Here is a 9,687-nt window from a genome sequence, read left to right on the forward strand (position 1 = left end):
GGGTTCAACCCTAGACCCTGTTTTCAGTGCTTGGGTTTAGCCTGCAAATGCATGCATAAAGGGAGAACGACTACATCCCTTCCAACATTTCACAGCTAAAGATAGAAACAAGCTTTTAACACCCTCAACACCCACACCAAGGGCTACTTGCCCAAGCCTCTCCGGGGCCATTTACACACCTGTGATCATTTACTCTGCAACGGCAGGTCCTGTGCTATTTTAAAAGTCAATAAAGTGTGCAGTCCTTTGGTTAAATGTGTGTTGGAGAGGGGGCAGGTTTGTCCTACAGCAAGGATAGGGAAACCTGACCCTTGGCTATGCTGGCTAGAGCTGATGGAATTTGGAGTCCAAGAACATCCGGAGCACAACAGGTTACGCAAGCCCTGTCTGACAACCTGCTATCAACAATTCAAAAGGCTGCCTTGGAATCGGGAGGAATGGCAAGCTGTGTGCAACACGGCCCATAAGTGTTCACCTATGTGCATTTACATGCATGTCAGGGAGAGAGAAGATAAAGTGAAAGGGAGGGGGGAGATTAAACTGACTGAGATGCCAGGGTGAAAGCTGGACCCAGGAGAACGGCATCTCTAAGAACTCACACCAACAACATTTTTTACCAGCCTGCTGTCTCTGGAGGTAGGCTATCCTTCCCTGGCAGCATTTAAGCAGAGTCTGGATAGACATCTGTCAGTGCACTAGGTTGGAGGCTAGATTAGATGACCATCGCAAAAACAGGGGCAGCAATGTCTGCAAAACATCCCTAGTAAATAGGGCCAAATGGAGCATATGTAATTGCAGGCACTCAGGGTGCGAGTCCCTTGGGAGACAGTGACTTATCTGAACTGCTCCTTGCAAAGTGCCATGTGCATAGATTGTGAACAACCAAAGTAATCACAAATAGTGTAAATGGTTATATATGAAGGCTGGGGAGATACGGGTATAACTCCTCACCCAGCCAAGAAGCTGGGTGACCTTGGGCCAGTTGTTACATCTCTGTCGCACCTACCTAAAAGTAGTGAATCTCCACAGCTGCCAACTTGAGCTCTGTGGAGGGAAGGTGGGATATAAATGTGATGAAAAAGCAAATGACCGAAGTACCAAAAACATAGCTGGGGGTCAGAGGGTGTGGCTGCTGTGGACTCCCTGCAAGAAGAGTGATAGGGAACGGAAGCCGTGACATAATAACATCACAAGAGCCTGCTGCATCAGGTCAGTGGCCCACCTAGTCCAGCATCCTGTTCTCACAGTGGCCAACCAGATGCCCGTTGCAGGAAACCTGCAAGCAGGACCTGAGCAAAGGTCCTCCAAATGTTGTAGGATTTCAGCTCCAATCAGCCCCAGGCAGCCAGTACAGCCAACATCCAATTGGTCCCAGCTTCCCCATCCCCATTTTTTGAAATTCAGCATTGATACATTTCACTACCATTTTAAGTGGGGGGAATAGCTAAGAGGCAATCAGTCATCACACCAGATAGAAAAACACACGCACGCACACACACACAAACACTGCACAAATGTTTGTGTTTTTGGAAACCATGCTGACTGCAAGGCAGAGATATTTGAAACTTAATTAGATATTCATTGGACTTTATTAAACTCCCAAACAAGGACATGAATGCCTTTGTTCTGTTGAATGCCTGCAGTAGATCATAATCAAGCTCCATTTTCTTCCACCCAGATCTGAAACACCCTTGAGTGAATAGAAAGTGGGGAGAGAGAATAACTTTGCAAGCAAGCACGCTGGCCCCTAGCATGAGCACCAGCAAGTTCTTGTATATAAATAACCAGGTTCAGGAAAAGGCACTTTCCGCTTGGCTGTCAGAAGAACACAGTGTGAATCAACAGCTTTTTGAGCTAAAAAAGGGCTCCCTTATCCTTTCGGTTTGAAAGCCTTGCATCTGGTGCACTTTTACAACGACTGGACTTCATTCATACCCACCTGGCTTCACCCGTTTCAGATGCCAGTCTGTCCTTTACACACACACACACACACACACACACACACACACACTGCTGGAGGGGACGCCTGATTTCTTGCAGGGAAGCAGTGCTCAAATTATGGAAGGAAAGGTAGAGGAGCCCTTACTGAATTTCACAATTTCTGGCTCCCCCAATTTCTTAAGAGCATTGGGAACGTTCCCCCCCAAACCACACCCTCCAGCCCCATACCTGATGTCATATATGAGATGTCAGGTAGAAATGCTAGTGCAGGCAGCCGGTCTCTGCAAAAAGCAGTGTTGAATTCCCCATCTATCAGCTGATGAATGGGGAGTTCAATCCTGCTTTGTCACTATCTCTTTCAACTTTGACAGGTTGGGGAAGGCCACCCACCTCTCAAGTCACCTGATGGCATGTGATTTGCAGGTGGGTTAAGGTTGGTCTCAGGGTGAAGAGGAGATGAAGCTCTGATCCCGGAAGTCTTTCCCACCCCCATTAAAAGAAGGCAGCCTCTGCTCGGGGGCCTGTCAATCTAAAAAGACAGGACACAAAAGGAAAAAGGATTGGAGATGGAAGGCAGGGGAGGCAAACTTGGGCACCAAATCTTAAAGTTAAACAGTAGTTCTAATAATGACCAATTGTTATAGAAATTGTTCAAGGATAGGTAGAGCTGTCCGAGAGAGCTGACTTTAGTCACACCAAGCCCCCCTCAAAAGCCTTCTGAAGACAGCAGCTACAGGGGCCACCACAAAAATAGACCCCCTCCCGCTTTAATTCAAGTACTGAAGGGAAGCAATGATTCTTAGTTCAACCCAGAGATGCTTGAGGAATTTTACCTCTGCAAATTGTGATGGTGACTGATCTGATCTGCACCTTCTTGATGAGTGTACCTAAGGGAATTTTCTAATCCACCACCTTTCATGCTTCCCAAATGTTGCGACCCTGTTCTTGCTTCAAAAAGGTGTCAGCATTTGTTTAGACATTTGAGCATCTAAGCTTTACTCAGAGTGGTACAGTTGGAATTAACGGACCTAACTTAGTCATGTTCATTTGTTTCAATGGGTCTGATGTTGTGAGGAGGGCTAGCATTGGATACAATCCTTGGAAAATACAACTATAGTGCAATTCTAAGTGTGATCATCCACCACTTTCAATGTTCTGCTGCCTTGCATTTACCAGAATGGGAGATGGAGTGAACTTATCTCCCTACTCGCGTTTGTAATTTTCTTCCATTGGTTCCAATCCCATTCTGGACTGGTTTTATAAGCTACCCTTGCAGGTAAGGCCATGAAAGTCCCTATGCTATTCCATCCTCTCCCAAGGGGAAAAAACATATTGGCTTGTCTGATGCATGTACGCCTGTCTTAGTCATTTGCAGCCTAAAAGATGGAAAATAGCTTTCTTTGAGTAGCTGGTTATAAACCCAACACTGTGTCTGCAATTTTGTGGGAGAAAACTCCACTGAATTCAGCAGGACTTACCGGTACATCTGAGTAGAGACAAGGGACCGAGATGTGCAAATCAGATGCAATCTTCCCCAGAGGTTAAATACTCACACATGTCGTGCTCTCAGCAGTTCTTCAAACATTTGTTTTGGCACTAGCACTTGTCAAAGTTCATAGTCACAAATGTGTGGATCACAACAGTTGAATATAAACCAGGTATGAGGAACAAGTTGTGCCATTTATTCAGCAATAGCAACAATAGCTTACGAATGCCAGGATGTTATCGTTAGCACAGCTTCTGAATGGCCACTGACTTTTTTATTCTTTTACATTTAAGCTTCAATGCAATTATCACAATCTGCATATTCTGCATTTGGTTTCTTTCAGACCTTATTGCCACCCTACGGCCAGCTTATAATAACATTCCATGCATCTGATGAAGTGGACTCTGGTGCAGAAACTCATATTAAGAGCCCCTCCAGCCTGGTTTGTTGTTTTGTTTTTACAGATGCATTCTGCAACATTTCTCTCTATTTTATTTCATAGAATTTATATACTGTTTGATCATAAAAAACCCTCAGTTGTTTACAAAAAGAAGCAAACTAAAAGCAGTTTATAAAAACTTGTCATTGACTCAAAAGTAGTGAATTAGTGGTAGATTTATACTATACTGGACCATACAAACATCATTCTGCTTTATTAGTTGTTCTGGAATGCTTCCCAGAGTGGCTGGGAAATAAATAAATTATTATTATTATTATTATTATTATTATTATTATTATTACCATATTACCAATGTTAAGGCATCACTGTAGTCTAGAGGGGCACTCCTGAGCTATAATGCAACAAAAGTGGAACAAAAAACAAACAAACCCCAGAACATTTGCAGTATGAAATGTTACAGGGTTTCATCAGGAAGCCACAGGACAAGCACTGTTTGAAAACAAAGCAGTATTCCTGCTCCCCAAAAATGTTACAGCCACAAGCAGCTTTGAAAGCAAGAGCATGTATTACCACCCCGACGCCACCAAGAGCACAAATTTGTATGAATGAAATAAAGAAACAGATCTGCAGGGGGCATAAATGTGTCTTTAAGGTATCACTTGATTCTTTGCTCCTCTGGAAATAGTTTTTAAATTTTATTATATTTATATCCCACTTTCCCTCAATGGTTGTCATGCCCCCCCACCCCACCATTTACCTTGTATTTTAGTCTCACAGCAGGTAGGTTAGGCTGAGAGATATTGACTGACCCAAGGCCATCCTGTGAGCTTCAAAGCTGAGTGGGAATTTAAACGTGGGTATCCCAGATCCTGGTCATTGTAACCACTAGGCTCTCAGAAAAGAGCAACGGGAGAGAAGGGGAGGGAGAGAGAGAGAGAGAAAGAAAGAAAGAAAGAAAGAAAGAAAGAAAGAAAGAAAGAAAGAAAGAAAGAAAGAAAAGAAAAGAAAAGAAAAGAAAAGAAAAGTCTCAGAAGTGGGTGAGTGCTGCTTCTCAATATGAAGTGTCCAAGTTGTTGATCTTTTATTAAGGTATGCTTAGTTTCTGGGCTTAATACAGTTTTGAGGTATAAATATTCTGCAGCTCAGGGCCCCCTGTATTTTGAGGACTGCCTCTCCCCACATGAACTAATGTGGACACCACACTTGTCATCTGAGGCCCTTCTACATGTGCCCTCTCTGTGGGAAGAGTGGAAGGTGGCACCACAAGAATGGACCTTTTTAATGACTACCACTTCTGGAATGCTCTCCACAAGGAAGCATGCCTGGCACTATTGTTGTTTGTCTTTAGGTGACAGAGAAAAATGTACTTATTTACCTACGCTTTGGGTTTTTAATTGGGAGGGTAGTTAGGTATGTCAGTGGTCTTAGTTCTGCTCATCTTTGAAGTGGGGCAGATAGGACTTGTTCCTTTTAAATATATTTTCAGATGAGTATTTTAGCTTTTGTTTACTGTTGTTTTTATATCTGATTTTAATGTCTTTGCTAATTCTATTTTTAATGTGTCACTTTGAGACACCTGAGTGCCAAAATAATGCCAACAAAAAAATAGAAATATGCTACTTCTCTAACATTGCTGGTGTTACATAGTAATTTTAGCACAGCAATGTTTAAAGCAAGCAATCAGAGATCTTTTTTTAAGGCTTCAAACATATCCCTAATTTGGTGGCATGTTTTTTTAAAAAAAAACACATGCCTATAATTTTTAATACTTATAAAAAATGCAGGTGGCAGGCACCCTCTTGCTACACACTGGAGATGATAACTGCTACAACACACATGTGTAGTACAGTACTTAAAAGATGCAGTATTGTAGAATTTTTTTAATTTGCAAATTTAATTAGCTGAGGGTGCAATCCTAAACTCAAGTTATGCCAGCTGTAGGATATGGCAGCATATCCCCTCACACAGATGTAACTAGACTATAGGATTTCTTGATCCAACTCATAGGATGAATTGACTAAGATGTCTTTATTCAGATGGCAGCCCTGATCTCGTTACCTTTCTAACCCACCCCAAGAGCCCAGATAAATAAGACATGGTTAAAATACTAGTGCACAACTTGAGACAGCTTGATGTTCAACCTCATCTTTCCAAAGCCAGAGAGCTCAACAGCAATTGCAGACTTTAGTAAGCATCTAGCTAAGAGAAGCAAGTTCTACAGGTGAGACAGCTATCAAGAGGCCACATCTCTCTAGGGTTGTCACATTGTTTTATGGACAGAGACCATGTATTTTTAACAGCTAAAGGGTAGGCTGAAATCAACAGGTGAAGCTTTTTCCAGTCCCTGCTGGGAAAAGCTTCATGTAGCAAGTTAAAATTGTATAACTGTTAAAGGCCCAGACGATACGTAGTCTATTTATATACAGAAAAAGTGTCTTCCCTATATGGACTCTGCACACAGACAAGATGGATCCTAAGCAGGAGATATTTCGGGCTGAGATTGAACACTGCAATGGGGCATAAAGGAGGCAGTGGTCTCTGGCATCTGAGTTATTAAAAGCTTTGTAGGATAACAACAAGCCCTGCTTACTTTGAATGTCTCTCTTGTGGTGGGGAGGGTAGTGGCTTTCAAGAGCAAATGTGTCACTGACACATGCCCTGAGAACCAGCTCCTGCTGTTCTGAAACTTAGCCAGCAAAAGCAAATAAACAAAGAAAGGAAGCTTGCCATTTCATCATAACACTTAACAGTTCTGAGCTCGGCTTATCAAGTCCGTCATATGTGCTCCACTGAAAAGCTTTCACAGGATGCTGCTGCCCCCTGCTGTCTGTTTTCTTCCAAAATGCAATTCTCTGGCAGCACTTCCAGATCATGGGTCACCAGCATGCTCCAACAGGGAGGAGACTTCCCTGGCACTCGCAGAATGTGCCCACCCCCCTGCTGAAATTAGGTTTGTAAGAAACATTCCTCTGTCGCCAATAAAACAGGTTGTGGTATGTGTGCAGTCATCACTATGGTTTCTTTGGCTTGCAAATGTGTCCACAGGCACCGAAAGAGCAGAGACCCCTTTTCCAGAGGGTTTGTGCCAACTAGACTTCCTGTATATGATCTGAGAACAGCTCTCCCCAAACTTTCTTTCTAGGTAGTATCCATATTTTGCTTAGTATAAAAGCCAAGTCAGCCAAAGAATATTTCAAAGGTTTTTCCATACACCCCACCCCAACTTTTAGTGCATTGACTATATTGTGTCCAAAGGTTAATACTTACCGTGTGACCTGTTTCTATTGTTGTCCTCTCTGTTATCAAGGTTAACAATTATTTTCCCTTCTGGGATCTGACAAAGAGTTGAAGGGAATTGCCCTAAAGCCATTGTGCTTTGTTAACATGGTGATCCTCAGCAAATGCACCCATGGACCCAAACAAACAACTGGAACCTCCCACCTCCCCAAGTTTATTTGTTAAAAAAAATAAATTTAAAGCAGCTGCAGCATGCACAGGAGTGTCACCAGGTGCTCAAAGCACTCAGGCCTGCCACAAATTTGCACAAATATACAGAGTGCCTGGGGGGGTCAATAAAATAAGCTGTGCACACATCATATGTTTTAAGTACATGACAAAGAATCCTTGCTACTGTAGTTGCTAAGTGAGGTATAAACTACAGTTCCCAGGATTCTTTGGAAGAAGTCATGTGCTTTAAATGTATGGTGTGTATATAGAGCTGGGGTAGATTTTGCAGTGTGCTCAGTCACCCTGTGTTTTAAAAGGGAAGGAAGGACCTGGACCACCACCTAACAATACCCCTATCCAGGCAGCCTTATTGATGCATAGCAAATTGCTCAAAACAGTTTCTTCTGTTCAATTTTTTTTCTAGGTTGCTGCTAACCTGGGAGTCTGCCTTGTTAAACTGAACAGGGACTGAATTCTGAGTAGAAATGTATAGGTGCATCTGTCTCACTCATTATTAGGTATATAGGAAGCTGCCTTATATTGAGCCAGACCATTGGTTCATAATATTGTCTACAGTGAACTGGCAGCAGATCTCTTCTAGCATTTCAGACTGGGGTCTCTCCCAGCCCTAAATAGAGATGCTGAGGATTGAACCCGAGGCTTTCTACAGGCAAAGCAGATGCTCCCCTCCCCCTAGGAAATTTCAGGATAAATTTTAAAATGTTCTAAAACGTCTACTGAGGCATCTGATGGCTTAAAGTTACCTTAACATTAGTAACAGTGGGGCATGTGATCACTTTCAAATGTTTGTAATGTTCTAAATGCTTTTGTTTTAAATATGTCTATACTTACTTCAAAATGTAGGGTCTTTAAATTGCATTATTTTAACATTTTGATGTTTGCCACCCTGGACTCCTTTGAATGGAAGGGCAGAATAGAAATTTTAATAATAATAATAGGGTTGCACTTTTAGTCCTGGTTAAAAGGGATGTTACTATGGAAAGACCTATTGGCGAAGATTATCTGCAATCTGACAAGTCTGGCCCATTAATTAGAACAGCTAACAATAGTAGATAATGCTATTTTGAATTAACATATGCAGAACGTGTGAATTATGTTTCTGAGTGTCAAACTAGATGTTCCATGATGAGAGGAAAGAGATCTAATACTTTCTCCCATGCCATGACTCTGATCCAAAGCACATACACATACATCAAAGCTGCTGTTATCTGTGGAGAGAAAATATATATACAGGCACCTGTATTGTGCCTGTCCTCCTGGCTGGGAAGGATATGGATTCAATCAATCCCCTCTCCCCACTATGCTGTGGCCCTGATCTAAACTGAGCCCCTTGTATCTACTTTTAGAAGATGAAAATTGCCTCAGGAGATCCAGTCACAGCACAGCATCCCTCACTGTGAATTCACAAGGACTACAGAGGAATCCAGAGACAAGGCTCCTTCTTCCAAGTCAGACAACAATGCAGAAAATTATCAAGGCTGGAAAATTTGCACAATAAAGCAGGCTAGTCTCACAGGGGGCTTTCTGATTGTCACCTCATCAAATCCCTCGGTATGCAAAGCAGAAGGCACACAAAAAGATCCTTTTTTGTCAAGTCATTAGGCTTCAGAAAAAGGAAAGGAAGTTGAATTTCATCAATAATATACAATGCTGAAATGAAGCCCTTTCAGAAGACTGGATGTGTCCTTCAATCAAACAACTTCAATGTCATTTTCATATCTTGCTGTGATTTCTAGTGATGTGTGCAAACCCATGCTGCCTGGCCCTGAAAAACATTCAGGCTTTTAAAGCTGGACCCAGTTTATTAATTTAAGCTGTTTATATACTGCTTAGTCACCAATGTTTATAAGCAGTGCACATAGATTACAAAAAAGCACAGAGTGGATAAAATCAATTAAAAGGAATCATACAAACAGTTCAAAATAAGGCTTGCACAGTTAGGATGCAATCCCATCCAACCCACCCCGCACGCTGGAGAGTGACGAAGTCATGGCTGCATCTTCGCAGGGGGTAGGGTGGGGGGGGTGGTAGCAGAATGACTAAGCCTAATTTGGACCAAATTGGTGTACAAGCTCGAAATGGGTGCTGATGCCACCACATGACAGCACTGAGACCAGCGCAGAACCAAGCAGATCCTCTTGGCTAATTAAGCCGAGATGTGATTGTTTGAACACAACGTCATTGTGTGTTTATAAATCAGGTCTGCCAGTGCTTGAGAATCCCAGTCTGATGAAAGAAAAGTACTCTATTGAATTATTACTTTACTATGTATTAACTTTCTATACCGCCCTTCATCCAAGGATCACAGAGCAGTTATTACATAAAAACACAAAAGTACATAAAATATATCACTTATCATAGAGCAGATCCTTAAGAAGAGATTCTAGGGCTA

The sequence above is a fragment of the Lacerta agilis genome, chromosome 8 (assembly GCF_009819535.1).
Source record: "Lacerta agilis isolate rLacAgi1 chromosome 8, rLacAgi1.pri, whole genome shotgun sequence".
NCBI lineage: Eukaryota > Metazoa > Chordata > Lepidosauria > Squamata > Lacertidae > Lacerta > Lacerta agilis.